This window comes from Stegodyphus dumicola, chromosome 7, assembly GCF_044657685.1.
Source record: "Stegodyphus dumicola isolate Sdum_Otavi_A_Nest chromosome 7, ASM4465768v1".
Taxonomy (NCBI): Eukaryota; Metazoa; Arthropoda; class Arachnida; order Araneae; family Eresidae; genus Stegodyphus; species Stegodyphus dumicola.
Window position 1 is genome coordinate 175,099,053 of NC_140774.1, and position 21,145 is coordinate 175,120,197.

The 21,145-nt window shown below is 31.9% G+C and overlaps 1 protein-coding gene across 2 annotated transcripts in view; it reads left to right on the top strand.

Annotated features, from left to right (window-relative positions):
- The window catches only part of LOC118181844 (LIM/homeobox protein Lhx5-like), a 425,656-nt gene that overhangs the window by 87,804 nt on the left and 316,707 nt on the right, over positions 1 to 21,145 (top strand). The gene's annotated exons all lie outside the window — the stretch shown is intronic.

A 21,145-nucleotide genomic window follows, 5' to 3' on the forward strand; every position in this document is an offset into this window, starting at 1 on the left:
ATTCTTTGATGGGCTGTGTAGGAAAGACTACAGAAGTATTACTTTTCTAACTAAAGAGGTATTACAAGAATTGCCTTTTGTTTTGTTGTATTCCAATTTTCCAGGAAACGAAATTAACGCAAATAGCCTAACTTTTATTTTTTGGAAATTCACCCAGTAATGACAATTTAAGTTAGAATTATATCTTATATTTAGTTAAATCTATGTGAAGTTAAATCAAAAAATAATTTTCAAAAGTTATTAAACTTTCCCTATCGAATTCATGACTGATATTGAAGAATTGAAATTGCTATATGATATGAATTCCCACAAATATTAATCTAATAGTATTTTTAATTAAACGCAGGGGGAATTCAATGAATAAAAAGGGCAAATGCATTTTTAAATACTTTTAAAATAAATTTTTCAAATCATGGCATTCATATGTTAATATGCGAAGAAAGTGTACTGCAGTATCATGCGAACAGGTTCAATAAAAGATATTTAACACATGCGTGTACTTTGCATGTATAATACAACAGACACTAAAGAATTTTTTTTTTCGGGAAGGGGGGTAGCGTTAAAAGAAAACTCTTGAAAATTTACTAAAATTTTAATAATTCTTAATAAAATTACAAATAGTATGGGAATCTGCATTTTACAGAAAATATATATCGTGATTAGTAGCTATTATAACATCTCTTTATAATCAATCGATAAACTACAATTGTGAAATTTCTTAGAAGAACTATACTATCTGGTATTAACTACATTCTTCTTAATTATTTAAGAATATCTGCGTAAAAGCATAATAATTTGTTGTCACTTTTTCTAATGACATTTGCTTCATCTATTATTTTTCTCATTGCTTTCTTTAACAGTTTTCTGAGACAACTTAATTTCTAGAATTCTGAGTTGATGATCCATTTTTATGAAATTCTCACGTTGCTTGGAGCTCTAAAGTAGTTCCACTTCTTTAGCTTCATCCGTATTTCATATAAAATTAACATTTGAAATTATTGAAATAATTGTCAATATTAAAAAATTATACTTCTCGACGTTTAACTATATTTTAAGAGTATCTCAGATTAATATTTTGAAACTACTATTAAAATTTATCTCGAACTAGGAAACTTACTTTTTATGTTAATGATAAGCAGTGTGCAAGACTCAATTAAAAAAAAAGAGTATTTCAGATTTGTCAGCAAAATTGCAGAAATTCTGCTAGTTAAATCAAAAAAGGAATATTTTAGCAGGTTAGTTATTATATTCGATTTATGAAGGAAGGAATATGAATGTTATAAGTATTACATTAATTTCAAAACATTTAAAATGTTTCTTTAAATTTTAATTAGGGAATTAATAATATGAAATCAAGTAATAACATGAAATTCATAATATTATTTTTTTTCTTCCTCTGCATTTATATACATGAGAAAATGCAATATATTTTATTACGTTCCTCTCGCGTTGCTAAAACTATTAGGAAAATTCTTTTCTGAAGTTGGTCCTACAAAATAAGCAACATTTTCTTTATTTATAAAATACCGGAATATTTTATTGCATTTTTATTACACTGTAAGAATTATATTAATTTATCTAACAGTTAAATTTTGAGTTCCTATCTTCCTGAATTTCAACTTACAACTTCCAGCCAGAACGTAGTTTTAGAATCACGTTTGAATGCAAATGAGGGGAAGTATTTAACCTTGAAGTTTTACTGACTTTGTTCGAGAGAACCAGTGGTTCTGACTAGCGCGCGTTCGTCTTCTTAGGCTATTCTCTCTTAAGCTATTATCACGCTCGGCCGTACTTTAGACCCTTGACAGCTTCGCCGTTATTCAGCATTCAGGGCCAAACTCTGTTAGAATCTTGATAGCTTCGGCTATATCTTTTTAGTTAAGATTAGTTAAGTTTTTAGTTCTTAGCTTCCTAAGTTCAGGCCCGAATGGCGGCTTTATTGTAAAACTCCAAGACGGAGTTCTGTTAAACTTTATTGGAATAACAAAGAGTAATTTAAACCTTCTTACGTGTTGTTTTTTATCTCACAAATTCAAGCGATTATTCGCTGACCAGTTCTTAAGATTCTTCAACTTCAGCTGTAACTTAAAAGTACACAGCACAGAATCTTACAACACTTATGCAATATTATTTAAAAAGATACGTGAAGATTCTTTAAAAGGTAATTTTTTTCATTTATATTTCGTGTTTAGAAGCGTAACATTTTTTGCCCTTCTTAATATATGCATGGGAGCATACACACACACACACACACACACACAAATCCTGTTAAAATAACTAAAAATGGAATAAGTGCTTGTAGCTTTGAAATTACGTGCATATTAAATTTTTATGTACCTTATTTACTTACAAATTTCTTACCACATGTATTTTTCCCCGAAGAGTTTTAATGTAAGATTTATTATTTTTTTCACACGTATTTCAAGGCTGTTGTTTCAGCTCTATATCCGTACCCTAGGCCATTCATCTTGCCTCTTATAGAGGTAAAACATACGTCGTAAAACATACGACCGATTATAATTTTATCCCTCCTACAGAGGAATCTGTATCCTTCTTAGAAAATGTGATTAATGAAGATTTTCAGTACGTTCTTTAAATTATATTCTGGAAAAATTAGTCGCTTTAAGACGTTAATATTTTAGACTTGTGCTCCCCAGGAGAAATTTCGTTTGATACGTTTATAGTTATGAGCAGAAATTTTTAAGAATTCAAAATTAAGTCTTTTTTATGTGAATTCACAGTAAGTTATTAAATCAGAAGCTATGCCATTACCTTTTAAATCAAGAGTAAAATACGAAAACTTAGATTTCGTTAGGCTTGGAATGTTTTCATTGTGGTACTATAAGGTATTTCTTCATAACGTGCCTTCGTGGTGTAGTGGTTCTGCACGATGGGCCGGTATTCCAGAGTCCCGTGGTTCGATTGCCGGCGAAGGAGTTGCTAATTTTTCATCTCTCCGGCTTTTCCAATTAATCTAATGTCTCTACAATACCATCAAGTTTTTAAATGTATTCTTACAAGTTTAATTCATAGTTTGGAAGGGAAATAGTAATCCTAAACAGGTAGTAAAAATAAAAAAATAAAAAATAAAAAAAAAATAAGAAAAAAAAAAAAAAAAAGAGAGAGAGAAAATAGCTAACAACTACTGAAGACAATTTTTTCAAAACAGTTAGTTTTCTGTGTTGCTTAAACTTTGCTTTATTAATGTTAGTAACTAACACTAACACTTTCAAAGACAAATAATAATTAAAATTTTTATCTTACTATGTACTAGTTTATTATTATAGACTTACTAGTGTCTGTAAAAGTTCGAAACAGGACTAAAAGATTAATGAATTTCAAATATTTTTATATAAATATAATTTTACTAATATTTTACTCATTGGATATCTACTCATCGATCGGCGTGGTAACCAGTAGAGGCTGCTTCCACATTAAAGCACTTGAAATTTGTCCGTACAGAAACCCTTTTAAAAGATTGAGGAAATCAAAAGAGAAGCAAGTTTCTAACCACAGGAGCTTTTCAAATAAAAATTTCAGAATACAATTTGGGGAAAATCCTTCCATCACAATCGATACCCATGTTGTTAATCGATAATTGATGCATTTTCTGTTTTATCCATAATTATTCATGGATATGTTCATATTTAAGGGCCATCTCTAGTATGGAGTTCGGAGTTCGCTGAGTTCAGTATATACGCTGTTATGCTCAGTTTGAATCCAGCAAATGCATCAACGCTTTTCTTTATATTATCTACCGTGTCCTGGCGAAATGGTTAATGATGCTGTATCTTTGTATCTGATCTCGAATACTGGAGAAATCTTGTATGTTTGCAAATGTGTAGAGTATATCTATCATAGAGGCACTTAAAATACTGGTGAGCTGAAAGTTCTATCTAGTAGTTTTGTGGTGCGGAAAGAGGTTTAAGAGGTCCTCCCATGCGTTTCTTTGGCGTTCTCCATCAAAACTGTGACGGAACTTTATGATAAGTGCAGATGGGTTAGACCTGTAAAACCGCCGGCAAAGTTCTGGTGCTCCGACCACTTTTTTTTTTTTTTGTAGGAACATTATTAAGAGTGGCTATAAAAAAGTTCTCTAAAGATGTTGCTGACAGAAAGAGAGTAGTGCGACAGTTTTTCTTATTCTATCTCCTACTACCTTAGCGTAATTATAGGTCATTTATTCATCAGACACTTGCTACTTTTCATGCTATAAAAAACTATGCATTTGCATCTAAACTCGTCCTTTGCTTAATTTACATGTATTGATTCGTATTATTTTCTGCGTAAAAAATAAAAATTTACTTTACAAACAGTTAGTTTACTGTGTCTTTTATTATCACACTACTCTTGTTTTGCTTTCATTACTTTTTTATTCACGTGTTTGTTGAGAATTATATACATACTACTGGTAAATGGTAAAATAACTTAAAATCAAACTGTACTGTATATTGTAAAAATGAATTGCGTAAGCAGAAATTAACCCCATCGTGTAATGTATAACACTTAACTCTTCAGTTTAATGCTGAAAATACTGTAATCCTATTTGAAAATTATACCACGAATAACATGCACAAGGATACACGTACAAAATTGCAAAGTCCCATAAGGATGTGACCTTGAAGTTTTGTTAAATGCTAACATAGCCACTTGATCTGCTAATCCTTTCTTTGATCATAGTGTAGAGACATTATGTTTTTTTATACTGGAGACGTGAAAAATGTGCAGTGTTCTCACCGGGACTCGAATCTGGACCTCTCAAGTACGCACCGAGTGTACTAACTGTTACACTACGAAGGCATGCAGGAAGGAGGAAGAAAATACCTTATATAGTTTTCCTTTTGAAAGGAGACTGGGAATTAGGAGACCCAGCCGCCAAATCCTGGTGTTGAATAATCATCACCCACCACCTTTTATTTCGGGCACCACTGTAAAGAGATTAGGTTATTTTTGAATTAGGAAACGTTAAAAATGAGCAATGCCCGACTCGAACCTGAACTACTCGAATACGCGCCGAGTGTGCTAACCGTTATACCACGAAGGCATGCTGGAAGGAGGGGGAAAATACTATTTGAAAGTTTAAATGCATAGCAGTTGTTTTTCCTAAAGATGTAATGGAATGTCCGAGTCAAAACTTAGGAAGGGGGCGATTTCGTCAAATAAATCTTGTTTAATTTGTTAAAATTAAATAATCTAATCCAGTCTACATTTAAAAGTTTGAGATAAGCAAAAAAATAACATAGTTCATATTTATTTACCTTATTTCAAATTTCGGTGATCATTAGTTTTTCTGTTATTGCTGCCACTGACAAATATTTTATTCTAAATGTGTAAAAATAATGAATTCATCTTCAAGCTTTACGTCGGTTCAGTACTCTCTTGCGTTTGTACCTTCTAAGATTTCTTTGTACCATTTTCGAAACTCGTATTCATACTTTAACTATCCGTACCATTCTCATCCGTATAATTAAAAACATTGATGCACTAATTCAAGAGCAAAAGCTTTAATTACGCTTACTTTTCTGATGTAAATCTAAAAGAAACTCAAACTTGCCACTTACTCTTCCGCCCAATTTCAAACGAATTTCTTTACCATTCTAGTTCCTTCATTGTTAACTTCCTTCTATACTGCGTTTCAAAAGACTTCGTCCACGCCCACTTGAAACACATTATAGGCTTTAAATTCCTTCACGATAAGATTATATATATATTTATATATGAACGAAATCCGTGTTACGTTCTGTCTAAATAAAATTCCGGCCAACCCCACAGTGTCTCCCTCCGCTGCATACAAATCAGTCCAGGGAAGCTGGTAGAAAGGCCTTAAAAAATGTACTTGCCAACTTTCTGTTACATTGTCAGTGTATGTGTTATTATATATGGCCTGACAACTCCGGATTTGGTACTGTATTTCGGGATCAAAACGTCAGCTACTTCCTCGAAATATAACGTAAAAGAATTTTTGCCGTATGTGTTGTTTTATTTCATTTATTTTGCAACTAAAGACGGGATATTAGAAGACATGGTAAGGAAAGGAGAAAAATCCATTGAAATAGAAGACATTTTTTTGATGGGTGTAGACCAAAAGTCCATAATGTTTCAAGACAGAAAAAAAAAAAAAAAAAAAAAGAGTTAAATACTTAACAACAAAAATATGCTTTGAAGTAATTTCGATTTCTTTTTATACGAGTAATTCTTAAATTAAGCTCTTCAGATTATGCCTTTGCATCTTTATATCAATTGATACAGCAGAATTTATATGTGAAATATAAAACATCATAAACATATGAGTTTGTTTAGTGGAAAAGCTGAAGATACACTTTAGAAACATATAAGGTACTTTTTCCTTCCTTTCTGCATGCCTTCATGGTGTAGCAGTAGCAAACTCTGCGCGTGTTCCAGGTTCGAATCCCGGCGAGGGCATTACATATTTTTCTCTTCTCCTGCTTCAAAAATCCTGATGAGTCTATAAACGGAAAAAAAGTAATTTACAAAATAAATGAATTTTGCCTTAAAATTTGATAAGGGAACATGATATTCGCCTTGATATTAAAAATAGCTGGCAAGTCTTTCAATTATCAATTCCATGAAATATCAAATTATTGGTCCGAATTTAAAAATCGTACTTAAGACAAACCTGTACTTGTGAGGCAGAAAAAGGGCGATTTTATGTAAGTACGCCTCATGTACATGATCGCCTCATACATGCGAGCTCAATATGTGAAAGCATTTTACAACAAAAATAGTTAAACAGTTTATTAAAATAACGTATTTTGAAGCAGAAATGGATAAAAAATATTTTATTTTTAACTATAAAAGTTAAGAAATAAAAAAAGGTAAAAGATAAATTAATTTTAATACTTTTTTCAGATGTTAGTCTACCTATACTATAAAAAAAATGGGCAGTACGAAACTATTGCGATTTTCAAAAGAGTATTTTTAGTAGAAAAGATCCTTGTTTATCAGTCAATTTAGTAATTATATTTGTCACTTTATTTAGACTCAGAATAATAATTACACAAACGTAATCTAAATTCAGACGAATAATTACACAAATATTTTTTTTTTAAGATCCCATTCCAGATTTATTAAAATATTCTTACTGTGATTCCAATAGGTGTTAAATTAATTACAAATAAAATTTTCACGAATAAAACCGAATGCATAAATAAAGAATTAAATATGTATTATTAATTTTATCACAGAAGCTTTTAATTTTTCATTGACTCTTCTAGAAGAAGCCTAGAAGTAATTCTTTTGCACAATGAAAAAATATGTCTTAGTGACTGCAGAACATTCTATACAGCTTCCAAAATCTATGAGAATCTTAAATCAGTCCTCATGCATGTGAAGTTCATGAATGACTAATTTACGTTAAACTTAGAATGCTACATATGTTTCTTGTTTGACAATGCGGATCAGCAGGGCCAGCAGAGTGGGTTGCTTTTTGTTCAGCAAGGTATGTTCCCATGTCATATACGTGAAAGAAAGAATAGAGTTAAAAGCCAGCTCTGAGAGTTAAGGAACTGACCACTCGAAAAGTCCTTTCAACCAGTAAAAGATTTTACTTCAGTTCTTATAAGGAAGCAGAAAATTCCTTTCCCACGGTCTCACATAAAACTCGGTTTTCTGAAAAAGTTTGTGAAAGCACTAACAAAAAGTAGCGAGTGCTTTAAATACTGCTGTCTGTCTTATCTCGTACTATCTAATGAAAAATAGTCTTCAGAATGTCTAAAATGGATATTGTTCTTAATGGCAAAAATCGAAAAACGTACATCGCCAGTTTATCCTTAAATACATCAAGACGACAAACTTAAATCCATTTTTTTTTTTTTTTTTTTTTTTTTTTTTTTTTGAAGATACACCCACTCGAAATAGGTTTAGAGTTCGTTCCGATGGCAACAGAGAGCTGTAGACATTCTGTCGGAAGGTGTTCTTGAAGTAGTAGACTAGCAGAACTTCTGCGAAAGGTTTCCTCGTCTTTCAGAAGCATGCTGAAGGAAGACATTTTCGTCAGATCAAATATTTGAAAATACTATAATTAACAACTATAATACTTAACAAATAAAGTTGTAGAGTAAGCTTAGATTGCCCTAAAAATGCCACTGCTTTGTTTAGCGATAACAATAAACTATCTACCTGCTTCGAGATATGCAATATAAGATTTTTAGGTTGTTTAAATTGATTTAATATTATTTTGAATTGCGTACCTAGATGTTTTCCAAAATTTACTTGTGTAGTAAGTAAAAGTCATTAAAGAAAGAGGGAGACAATTCAGTCGTTGGTTTGTTAATATGACTGCAGATTACTGCAGGATGTTGCATCGCTGAAGTACACGGGCATTGCATGATATAAAAAGCAACAAACATAGCTTTACTAATAAAAGACAAGGCAGTTACGAGGTTTAAAAGTTTTTCTTATGTAAACAATTCTGTTTCAATGTCTCTACATATAGTTATTAACAATTATTGAAATAAAAAAAAGATTATCCTATTTTAGGGAAAAAAATTGTATAGGGAATGTATATACATAAAGGCCATTTTCAAATTCAGCATTCTCCTAAAGAGCATACGTTAAAATTAAAAAAAAAAAAAAAAAAAAAAGTTACGAACTTGTATTTCGCAGGCTTGTATGTATACTTTCCACAAAAAAGGGGGGAGAAGTTATGATATCCCCCGTCGATAGATCGCTTGACGAAGTTTAACTCGCACTTTTCATGTTGAATGTCTCGAAAGTACATTAGATTTATATAAAGCGTTGTTTTACCATAGGTATGCTGATGCAAAATCAGAATTTTTCTGAAATAACATGCCGATTTTTTTTTCCTTATTTCGATTCTACAACGACAAAAAGTGCCAAGTTTTGTGAAAAATTGCACAAGTAGTTTTTAAAAAATTATCTCTCAAATTTCAGCTTCTCAATGTGAATTGAATTTGGTATACATATATTAATCTCTTTCTCTCTCTCTTTGTTTATTAAACTTTAATAGTCGAAATATTGGGAAAAAATTGCCATGCCTTTTTTAAAAAAAAAGTCGGATTTTGTGTCAAAATACCTATGTTAGAATAATGTTATATATAAATTTAATATATATCTTAAGTCGCATATTTGAGACATGAAAAAGGCAATTTAAATGTCGTCAATTGGCCAAGTAGAACGGGAGACATAGAACTGTCCCCTCTTTCGTTTGTGCAAGGTGTACCAATGATAATTATTATTAGCTAAGCAGTTACTAGATAGACTGTTTCACGCCGATGGTATAAACAGAAAAAAAATAACGAACATTTGCTGTGTTGAATATGACTTTTGCTGTTTATATATTTATGATGTTTCACTGCTGCAAAGTTCAAGAGTTAATGACTGTGGCTTTAGACATTAAATAAGCGCAAACAGTACTCGTCCTCTCTTTCAACATGCTCAACATTTTTCATAGTTTGTCAAAAGGTGAAACTATAAGTAATATTACGGTTTTCAGTATCTTATTTCAAATCTTATGTTAACTAAAAAATTTACTAAAAAAACCAAAATATTTCGATGTCGAGAGGTACATAATGTAATTAGAAAAAAAAAGTTTTATTAATTGCGGCAAGTGCACATAGTTATAATTTGAATGTATTATCAATAAAATTATTTGAATTTATATTACTCACATAGATAATTAAATAATAAAATAAAACTTTTAAATTACTTGGATGGACGTCTATTGTTTTCCGACTCCTCAATTTGTTACACGCTTACAATTTTAAAGCTAAAATAAAAGAATTATTTCACCCGAATGGCAGCATTTTGGAAACTATAACTTAAGGAAGTTATTTTTGCGCAATGGCAACGCTTTCTACGTTGTTGTGAAGTCTCTTAACTTAATGTGACGTTTTCAGAAGTTAAGAAAAGATTCTGCTAAAGCTTTCTAATGTCAAAACGCGCTTTAAATTTTAATAGCGTATTTTTTTGATTTCGTGTTTTGATTTCATAACATCTTTGAAAACGATAAGTGTATCTATGTCACCATATGGAAAGTGTTATGTAAATGATTTTACTACAGAATACTTTATTGGAAAAGGGAACGAATGACTTCAGAAATAATTTCATCGCTGAAATTCTCCCGTGTAGCATCATTATTTAGATAATGCATAGTTTAATGCCCTTCAAAGAAATTTCTTCTCTCTCCAGTTTAAAATTCTCTCATTCAGAATCAATAAAAGCAATCTTCGCGATTTTTTCTTCGTTTGCATGCAAAAGATGGTCCAAGCTAGATTAAGATTTTCCCCTTTCTTATTTCGCTTTTTCCCTAAGAGATGCAACTCGCTTCTTTTGTGAAGAAAAACTACATTAGGAGATCTATGAATATTTTATTGTTACATTAGACTACGCTCAAAATAAATATTTTCTCCATTTTGGGTATTGTCACTTCTCATTAAAGTTTTCACGAGTTGAAACTATGCTTATTTTTTCCCCTGTATCCTGTTCGTTCAATTATATTTCTTTCCTCTAACAGGGAATATTGCTGTATGACGTTTCTTTGTCACTTCAATTATAACTTCCTAAAAACCATTAATTTGTGTAACTGTATACTTCGTGGAGGGAAAAAAATGTTGAAATGTCATTAAAAGTTATGCTCTTGATGCAAACTCGTATAGGTTTCTAATTTTGTTGACTAGAAAAAGAGTGCTTGGAATCAGAATCACAGATTATGTTTTGATGCGAATTCTGAATTTTTTATCCGCTTTAAACCAATACAAAAAAACTCAGTCGAAAGATAATTATGTTCTCGACTTGGTGTTTCCATCGTACTCATCTTTCATGTTGACAGAATATATTGGGCATAAGGCGATACTGGTTGATTTTGAGCGAAAGTGCTATTTAGTTACTTTATTGATATTTTGATGGATTTAGGAAGCCGAAGATAAAGTGATTATAAGCATTGTTTCTAATCAGAAATATGAAAACTTTAAAAAAAAAAAAAAAAAATTCAGTTTCAAGATATGTTACTTCAGTCATCATTTGAAATCCCCTAGCAGGGAAAAAGAGAATTTACGAGAAGAATTGCACTTTTACGTCCTGAGGGATTTGCAAAAATAAATTTTTCATCATTACCATTTAAATCTTTAAATGCAGCATAAAACATTTTTATTTAGGAAAATTGCATTTTGTACCGTCCTTAATAGCTTGATCATTACACAGAGTAACACCTTTCTCAGAAGCCATTTCAAGCCCATCCAACACATTTCTAATTAAGCTTTAAAATTTTTGCGTAAAAGTGCTTTATATTGGATCATTTGATTACGGCTAAATATACTAAGGTTATCTGCTTAAGGGAATGAATACTTTCGTGGAGAAGTTCCTGAGCAAAATTGAATCATGCTACACTTGGAGAGCAAAATACAAAAAAAAAAAAAAAAAAAAAAAAAAAGTCCATACCGCCAATCCTGTAACGGATTTGAAACTCGGTCCAAACTACCAGAGTTCATATGTCGTGTCCATTTTGCCACTGGTCAGAAAAATATGTCTTAATATCGATAGTTGTATCAAAGAGCTCATGAGAAAGGCCAAATAAGGAACTGAAAATTTTAAAATATTTTAGGTCGTTTCCATGCTACACTCTGAACACCAGACATACTCAATACCACAAAATTTTTAACTTTAATTTAATTAAGTTATTATTGCTTTTAAAAATTTTGCTTCAAAAACCAATTTATCTAACAAATTTTATGATTCCGTACTACCTAATTTTTGGCGGGGAAGTGATGTAAAGAGTTATTTTTCCCTATATAACAAACTTAAGTGGATGATCGTCTCATGTATACACTTCACACTATTTTCTCCTGGAGTTTCTTTACAAATAAATAAATAAAAAAATTGAAAGCTTTCAGACTTTACATTACTCCCAAAGGGGCGTTTTTTTAACGTTTTGTGTGTTACCTTTATTTATTAAATATCATGTTCTTCGCACTTAAACCGTAAAATTCAGTTCAACAGCAATATCGCAAAATAATTTTAAAATGAGCATATTTTTAGAATTTCCCGTACACAGTCTCGCGCGCTGGAGATAAAAGTATTTTCTTTTCGTACAGTGTTGCCATTGCTCGCTTTGACATCGTTGAGTTTGTTAATCAAATATTCGTTAAAGTTTTACAAAATATGAAATAGATAATAAAATATTCGGGTGGAAACGAACGTTATTTAAAACATAAGTCCAGTCTAACCATAAAATTAGTGTAGCTGAACTCCAATTTTGAAGGAGAACACCCAGGCGGGCGGATTTTAGGGTCTTCCACCCCAAATCACTTAAGAATACTTTTCGCTCGCTAGTATTTTAAGTGCCTCTATGCTACATTTTAAATGTCTCGATGCACTTACAAATATACATGTATCCTCCGGGGCTTGAACCCGGGTCCAAAACTACGGTAGGCAACTTCGCTAAACATTATACTGATTAGAACGGCACTCAAACTAATATCAGAGCTAAAAATTATGCCAGCAATAGAACCTGCCCTACATCTTTTAGCTAACATCAGCTTGTCACTATATATGAGTAACTGCGGTATTCTACGTTCTGTTAGCTGAGGATAGCACTTGAAACATTATGAGAAGGATGTGCAGTTTTCTTTGAGATTCTGGAAGAAGCGTTATCTGAAGTGCGTTCCTAAAGTAATATATTGTATATAAACTGAATTACATATGCAATGCTAGCTAATTTCTCTCACAGCCGGGATCATATGAATAACAATATACTGTTACGAATTTTGTTCCATAGATAGGTAATTTTAGTAGAATTAAAACCAAAACTGTTGTATTTCTTTTGTAACATGAAAAATCTAAAGCGAAGTTATGCCGGAAAAGTAAGAATACAGGGAGAAGTGCATTTAATATTGAGTAAATGTGTATCTCGGTAATTTGGCGAGATATCGCCGAGCTGACAACGGTTTTGGCGACAAATCACAAAATTTGGCAAATTCGAAGACCACTTGGCGACGTTTTGGGTCCGATCCTTATATTACCGTAATATGTGTTAAAATTGAATAAATGTAATTGACCACTATGTTAGTTGTAACCGCAATTCCACCCTCGTTTTGCTTTCCAGTAATTTCGAGAAGAGGAAAGTACTAGAAAAATCTCGGCGGCCGGTTTGAAACTATTTGAGGCCGAAGAGAGAGCATCTGCTCTCGGTTGTTTAGTTGTCCGTTGTTGTTATTGTCGCGATTTGTTATAGTTCAGGGTGAGATCGGATTAATTTTCTCTTTAGATGCGCTTTGCATTGCATTGTGTGTAACGTTCTTAGTAGTTTGAAGCGTAGCTACTGACTGTACTTTGTATTTTTGTAAACACCTGTATCAGTATTTCTGGTGAAAAGTCCAGAACTCTGAAGTGTTTCTGCTGATAAAATAAATTGTATTAACCTATCATCGGACCTGTATGCATTCAATCCATTACGAACCCGTACGCACGGAACAGTACATAATTACAGTTTGCATGTGTATCAATGTGTTTACCTGCGTAGTTACTCCTTTCCTGTATCACTGTAATGCATCCAAAAGAGTTATTTAAAGCTGGAAGAGCAGAAGGCCAAATCATGTTGCAGACCAGAGCCAATGTAGCAAAGTTATTATCACTTAGCGTGATGCATCCAAATAAATAAATAGATACTACAAGTGCAAATTCTGAGTGAAATTACAAAATATATAATTTTTAATGTGCCATTAAATTTTGAAATTGACGTCTACTACAAGAACACCTCTGAAACGAATCCATAGGATCGACCTTTCCCATTCAAAATAAAAATTATCTCCCGATTAAATCCCTCTTCCCAAGGGACGGACCACCCGTAAACAGCCCCTGTAAAATCCCTTCACCCCTGAATTTAAATCCAGAGCGGATATCTTATGAAAAGCCCGTCATCTGAAGCCAGCTTTAAAATAAGAGATGGGGGGCGGGGAAAAGCGGCCATTGAAAGACGATCATAGGTCATTCAATTTCTGAAATGAAGCGTAGGTGGGGGTTAATCTGCCTATGCCCTTGTTTATCAGAAAGTCGTTGCCAGCTATTGATTGACATGAGAGAAGAATGTAGTATGCATTTTTTAGCCGAATTATGGGAATCTGATTGGTTGTTTCAAATGGGGTGAATATCCAAAATTTAGTTTACATGCTTAAGATAATTATTACAGTTTACTCTTTCTTTATATTCCTTTAAATGAAATGCTAATATCTAACAATCTGAAAGGAAACTTTTAAATGGAATACATTAATGTATGGAATAGAGTCACACGAATTTGAAATTTAAAATTAGACAAAAATTAAATCTTAAATTACGGTTTTATAGACTGTCCATAGAAAACTGTGTGGATTTCGATGACAAATTTAAGTAAATCTAATTTTCAACAAGGAGGAGAGAATTTCTATTTAATAAATATCCCTGCTAAAAATGCCCTGTAGAAACCCATAAAATTTTTTACGGGGAATCGGCCTACGGGTACCCGTAGGCCAAATCCCCATAAAAACCCATAGACAAAAACCCGTACAACTGTACGGTTACCCGTAGGCCAAATCCCCGTAAAAACCCATAGAAAGAAACCCGTACAATTGTACGGGTACCCTAGGCCAAATACCCGTAAAAACCCATAAAAAGAAACCCGTACGTTTGTACGGGTACCCGTAGGCCAAATTCCCGTAAAAACCCATAGAAAGAAACCTGCACGGCTGTATAGGTACCTGTAGGCCAAATACCCGTAAAAAAACCTGTAAACAGAAACCCGCACGACTGTACGGATACGAGTAGGCCAAATCTCTGTAGAAACCTGTAGAACTGTAGGCACTATAAACAAAATCTCAGTAAAAACCCATAGCCAAAAATCAAAACTTTATATGCATATCCATTGGCCAAATTTCCATAAAAAAAAAAATGGATATTCCGTAGGTCTATGCCTTGTAAAAACCAGTAAACAAAAGCATGTACACCTATACAGGCACCCATATGCCAAATCCTGTAAAAACCACTACACAAAAATCCACAGACCAATAAACTCTTGGAAAAATCGCTGCACAAAACCCATAAACAGAACCAATAGCATTATACTATAGTGGAGTATCCATATACAGAATCCCTATAAAAAAACAATACACAAAAATAGAACTGTAAATCAAATTTCCATAAAAACATAAACCAGCAGAAGTACATAATTAGCATTGAACAGAACTAAATTGCGGAGAAAGCATGTAAAATAATTTTAAATAAAACTCAATGCGAATAAATAAAAATTTTAAAATATCTAGAAGCCTACGAGCCTGTCCTTAATGCACGTCAATATCTATAAACATATTACAAAATTTTAAACTACCTTTATATAATTCTGAAAATAAAATGAATAGAAAGATAATAACCAAAGTCATGATTCACAACCATCGAATGATATATGTACAAGTATATATGTAAGAAAAATAAGGAATATGCAAAAGATTAAATTAGCAGCGTAAAATTAATTTTCCTTCTCTATTCTAAAAACAGTTTCTTTCTGCACTGCATCATTTCGAGATTAATTCATGTCATATGACTCTTACATAATTTGATGTTGTAAAAGAAACTAAAACTCAAACAGCCAATTGTAATTTTAGAGCAGTATTAACTATCAAGTACAAGTAAAAATGCATCGAAAACCAAAATTAACTCGGTCTTAATTAAGATTTCACCCTTAACATAACGCATTTGCTTTTTACGCTTTGTATTTGCTGGATTGCAGTCATTGTTTCTTACTACACATTTATCAAAAATGTTAATTTTTGGAATAGGCATAAATAATGTGCCAATTTGTTTGTGGCTGCAACATATTTGCTGAAAGAAAAGTTGAATTAAATCTACCTCAACTGCCAAATTTCTTATTCATTGTGGATTAGAGTTTCAACATCTCTAAGCCATCAAAATTCTTGCTGTTCATTACGGATTCAGCTGCTTGTATTCGACTACAGAATCCATTACATATATATATAATATCATTTCATTTGATGGTTGCGAATCATTACTTTGACTGTATATATATTATTCATTTCATTATAAATATATACATATAGTACTGTACCTCACTGCATATATTTGTATTTCAGTTCTTTAATTGGGAAATTAAACAAATGTATTTAATCACATCAGCTTGTTTAACAATTTGATACCTAATGAGAAATGTATTGCCAAAGGATGGTACTTTCTAGCATCTGCTTAAATTTTAAGTTACCTACAATGCACTAAACCAAATTAAAAAACAAAACTAGAAGAAACCCAAATTTTCAGGAAGAGAAACATTATTAACAAGCAAGCAAAAAAAAAAAAAAAAAAAAAAAAAAAAAAATACGGGACTTGCAAATTAGAAACTTAAGTTCAAATTTAGCATACTTGCTATCCCCTTAAAGCTCGCTTACCAATGATAGTAACACCCTGCAGCTTATTATGACATGCATACACATAGATGTTTTGCGTGGAAGAAAGGATGAATCCAAGAATATAATGTAGTGAAGAACTAATAATATACAAACACTGTGTCGACTCCTTATTACAATACTTTGAATGTTACCTGTATCTCTCAAAAAATAAATGAAACATGAAGATAACAAACATATAATAAACTTAATAGTACCCAAAATACAATAAATTATATTGTAACAAAATGAATTTTAAAAAATTTACAAGTTTCAACAAATACCAATTCTTAACGCACAGTTCGGGAATTAAGAAAATATCTCATAGCGTATAATGTTTTATTCCGTATCTCACTTTTAGTGCTATATAATCTTCCACAAATTTTATATAAATAAAATGTATAACATAATGGGTATTTATAGTATATATAGTTCTTGATGTAAAAAAGATTAACTTTCGTACTGTAAAAATTCCATCTATGCGAATAAGTGTGAATATACTCATATGCACATAATTATACTAAATAACTAATTTAATGAAACTAAATTCCTATAGAAAAATGGGGAAAGTGTAGAATCGCCCACTGCTTGGAGTGTTTTTAAGAATTGCACATACTCGGTATCCATGTACACATCGACATATTTTCACTTAAAAAAAATCCCAGAATTGCACAAAAATGCCATTGTGCACTCCTTTGACTTTACTCCTTTGACCTATTTTCACTTAAAAAGTCAAAAGAAAATTGACAAAAATCCAATTCCTTTTACTTTTGTACAAAGTGCCAAATAAATAAGTGGGCGATTCTGCACTTTGCCCGAAAAAATATATAAAAATACCATTTACCTATATATATTAATAATTTATTATTACACAAGGTTTTTCATATATCATCTCAAAGGAACATAAATTTAATTAAAGCGATGCATTATTGGAATAAATTTCAGTCAGTGTTTTAGGTGCAAGTTATTTAGATTTCTATTGTAGAAAGAATACTTGAAATAATGTATAGAAATATTATTTTGAACCATAAAAATTCTCAATAGTAAAATTTAAAGTACTGAAAAGGTAGCTATTGTTTTTGACAGTAGATTATATAATATAAAAATACCTCATGCTGAGCATTTTCTGAAATTACAATGCCAAATGAAATTGATATAGTGCAGTATTTAGCAATAACTTTTTGTAAACAAATGTAGCTATATTCGCTTAATTGTAATGACAGTAATTTTAACTGCATTTGTATAAAGCTGTACAGAAGATTTATTTATATGGGTTTTTCATACGCAGAGAACAACCGGATTTCCTGTGGAAGTGCTTCCGAAAAAAATGTTTAAATATTACTCTAACTATATTTGAAAGCAATGCTATAACAGCGCCCTTATAAGACTCATGATCCGAAAAGCTTTGGTTTTAAATGTCTCGTAAAAACGTTCAATTACTTCTGCAAAATTCATACCCACGTAAACATTACTACACAGAAGTCAATTGATTATACAGCAAAACGTTCCTAAAACAATCAACTCCACAATTCGAGATAATGCCAGTTTCCTGTAGCCTGACAAAACTATGAATGATTTTTTAAGTTCTGTTATTTAATTATTGTCCTGACAAATGTGCCATTATCAGAGGTGGTCATTTAAGAAAATAACCACTGTATGAGGTTTCAACTTAATGTAATTTTTTTCAAATAAATAATTCACTTTTTATACTCCCAAGACTAGTACATTTAATATTACATAAATCTTATTCACAAATCTATTTCTATATCAAAAGCAATTTATGAAAAACACATTTGAAATTTTCTTCATCAAACTAATAATAATGAAAATTAAAGTATGCATAAAAATGATTATATGTGTTTTAACAAAATAGCACAAAATATTTAATGTAAAAATGTGGTTCTAGTCTCATACTTGTAAAGAAAAATAGACCAAAAAGAAAAAAACAATGTAAGCTACTATGATCATCTAAATTTTCACATAATTTTAGTAGTGGAAAAAAGATTCCTTAAGCTTGTATGTCTTGTCTACCCCATTCAGTAAGTAATAAACACATTAAATATTTCAATGTTTATTTCATTAATAAAACTTACCTTTTTTGCTCGCGAAATATAATTAGTACATTTTTTAAAACATAAAAAAACATTCTTTTTGCTCGGCCACATCACATTAGTTGAAAAATTGAATCATGCAAGATCATTTTTAAGTAAGGTATGCTCAAATTTATTAGTACATAATATTCAAATGATAAAGCATCTACATGAACAAGCTTTAAAAAAGTATTTCTAAACTGTAATAAAAAAAAATAAATTTTCCAAAATAGTTTCAGTAGGATGCAAAAACTATATTTCTGCATCTGCACACTGAACCAAATTATCAAGTCTGAAATTATCACTTTTCAGTCTTTAAGCACATTGTTTTTCAGGTTAAAAGTAAAGATGGAAAATCAATTTCACGCACAGAATCTCCATTTCACAACTAGTCAGTTATCAGCAACGTTCTCTCAAACATTAGACACGATTACACGTGCATGGCTTTAGTTGTATATTCATAGTCAGTGCTGGTATTTTATTATTTATTACTAATTTCTAAACAGTAAAACATAGTAAAATTTGTAATACAGTAAATCCTAGTAAATAATATATTGCATTACTACTACCACGAAGAAAATAACACCACCATCGCACAAGAATAACTAGAGCGGCGCCATATTGCTTGTTTGGGAAACTTCTGAGAGTGGGGGAGGGAGGGCGAATTTTTTTTTCACGTCAGCGTTAACAGGGAGAAAAGTTTTGCGATTGTGAATGAACTTGTTCGCGTTAAAGAGATGTTGGTTGATACCGGTGTTTATTTGTAATATCAGAAATGTAAGTGCTTATGTGTGTGTATTCAGAGAACCAACTCGTAGCAAAAACCACCTCCCTAAGACGACCGCCTCTGAAAGAGACCAGTATTTCTGAAAACATAAGTATACTTTGGTATTGAATATTCCCTCTGTAAGGCGACCATTCACAAAGAAAATTCTGCAAGAGTGTCTGGTCGCCTTAGAGAGATTCATTCCGTAGATGAAATCTCCCTAAGACGACCACCTCTAAAAGATAAACGTATCTCTGAGAACGTGACTATCTATTGGTATTGAGCATCACCTCTCTAAGGCGACCACTTGCAAAGATGAATTTTTATTTGCGGCTGGTCGCCTTGGAGAGACCTCGTTGTGTGTGGTGTATATGATTACTGTTATTGTTTCCGAAAAAAAATTTTTAATCAAATAAATAAGCATATTTAGTAAAAACCCTCTCTAAAACGACCACCTGCGTTTCCAGATTACTCTGGTGGTCTTAAAGAGATCATATTTTCATTCTGTTGATTTTATTGTTTACAAGTATATTAACGTCAGATAAAAAAATAGCATAAATCCATATAAACCAACAGAAGATTTATTATTATATTGATACCAGTAAGAAAACCAGTAAAAGTCAATATAAACCTATACAAACCAGTACAAAGTTCTGCCATTGAATGTTGGTTGTATGGGTGTCAATTGATACCAGTAAGAAAAACCCACAGAGATCAATAGAAACCAGTAAAAGTCAATAGAGACCATCAAAAATTCTATAGGTACCAGTAGAAAGTTTTACTGGTTTCTATGGGTCATTTTGAAACCAGTAAAAAAAACCCACAAAGACCAACAGAAACCAGTAAAAGTCAATAAAAACCCATAAAATCTTATGGGTACCCATAAAAAGTTTTACTGGTTTCTATGGGGCATTTTTAGTAGGGATCTTAACCTAGTCCGAATTCCCTGCATCCGACTATTTTGTCCACTTTTAAAAACTTGTAGAGTCATTAGGATTTTTGGAAGCAGAAAAGATGAAAAATAGCAAACGCCTTCGCCGGGAATCGAACCTCGGACCTCTGGAATACCAGACCAGCGTACAGAACCACTACACCACGAAGGACGCTAGGAAAGTGGGAGAAACACCTCATAAACTGAGTGTCTCGATAACTTTATTTGCCTTGGTTTTTATAAGATCACTAAATAAATTTAATTTCAAGATTAGTTTACGAAAAAAACTAATTTTTTCTTTCTTTTTTTTCCCATTCCAAATAAGTGCCCACTAGCAGCCGAGCGGTAAAATCGCTGAACCCTGGTAGTTCCGCCCTGGGTTCGATGCCAGGGAAAAGGGCTGATTGCATGGGCGTTTTTGTGGTTATCTACATGTGTAACGCGTATACGAGCCACTTTCCCTTAAAACGTCCTCCACGAAGGCATCCCTCCCTTTAGGCAGATAGCCATAATGTGTTTGCCATAATCTACTAAACCAAACCAAAACCGTGCCTAATGCTGTTCGGTAAAAAAACGATTTTTTCTTCCTTCTCTTCGTGCCTTTATGCTTGTTCTCGGTGTGCTCTTGTTGAAAATATGAATTATTTAAGAGTCGTTGTTACTGACAGAGACTTTTCTCTACCTGTTATTTAATTTCTTATTTTAAATACTTTTTATCAATATAAGCATCAGTAGTTTCTTCCTAAAAATGCTTCCAATAATTTCTTTAAAAGTAGCATACTACATACTTACTCCTTGGGGATAAGAAATAAATAAATAAAAAGCATCAGCATTTTATTTTCCCTTGAAATATGAGAATATTTCAAGGGAAATAAGATTTTCTATAAATTAATATAATTTTAAAACTGAGTTTTGCATCATACTGAGCTTCTTGCATTACTCACGGGTTATCCGTTTT